The sequence below is a fragment of the Atta colombica genome, unplaced genomic scaffold, assembly GCF_001594045.1.
Source record: "Atta colombica isolate Treedump-2 unplaced genomic scaffold, Acol1.0 scaffold161, whole genome shotgun sequence".
In the NCBI taxonomy this organism is placed as follows: Eukaryota; Metazoa; Arthropoda; class Insecta; order Hymenoptera; family Formicidae; genus Atta; species Atta colombica.
Genome location: NW_017259252.1, coordinates 311,118 through 311,736, shown reverse-complemented (window position 1 = coordinate 311,736; position 619 = coordinate 311,118). Strand labels below are relative to the sequence as shown.

At 44.7% G+C, this 619-nt stretch overlaps 1 protein-coding gene across 4 annotated transcripts in view; it reads right to left on the bottom strand.

Moving 5' to 3' along the window:
* Positions 1-619, bottom strand: part of LOC108685885 (mediator of RNA polymerase II transcription subunit 14) — a 24,116-nt gene that overhangs the window by 2,133 nt on the left and 21,364 nt on the right. The gene's annotated exons all lie outside the window — the stretch shown is intronic.

Below are 619 nucleotides of genomic sequence, written 5' to 3'. Positions count from 1 at the left end.
CTCATAAGATAGTGGGTCCGAGCCACATTGGGGATGGAGAATGGATCAAAGGGAACAAAAAATTCTTATACTATTTTGAGATACTCGCTATAGTTTTCGAATTAGAAAAGGAAATGTCTAAGCCAATATGTGATTAAGTCGCGCCGCGCGAATTCGTAGGACGGCCCACTCGAGCGACAGCGGCGGCGGCGCGCAGGGAGAGGGAAGTAGCGCTTCGTTGCCTAGCACAGCCTGGCATGACAGTTCTATGTGTTTCGCCGCATCGCGCTTACATTATCCAAAAATGTTATTTTAGCTGAAGTTTTCCTTATACATTTCTTATCATTATAAATCGCGTTACTTAGCACGATTAAATACGTTTTAACACAATTATAGATATATTAAGCGATGTAATTAATTAGAGCATTACGCAAAGTATATGCTGATCGTCGCGATACCTTTCTGCTTGCTTTATTATATGATGTTTCTATTTAATTACGCTTCGAGACACACTTCGTCGCGTCGTTTTATGCTATATTTAGTCGGCAACGAAGCGCTACTTCTCTCTCCCTGCGCGCCGCTGCCGCCGCTCGAGTGGGCCGTCCTACGAATTCGCGCGGCGCGGCTTAATCGCATATTG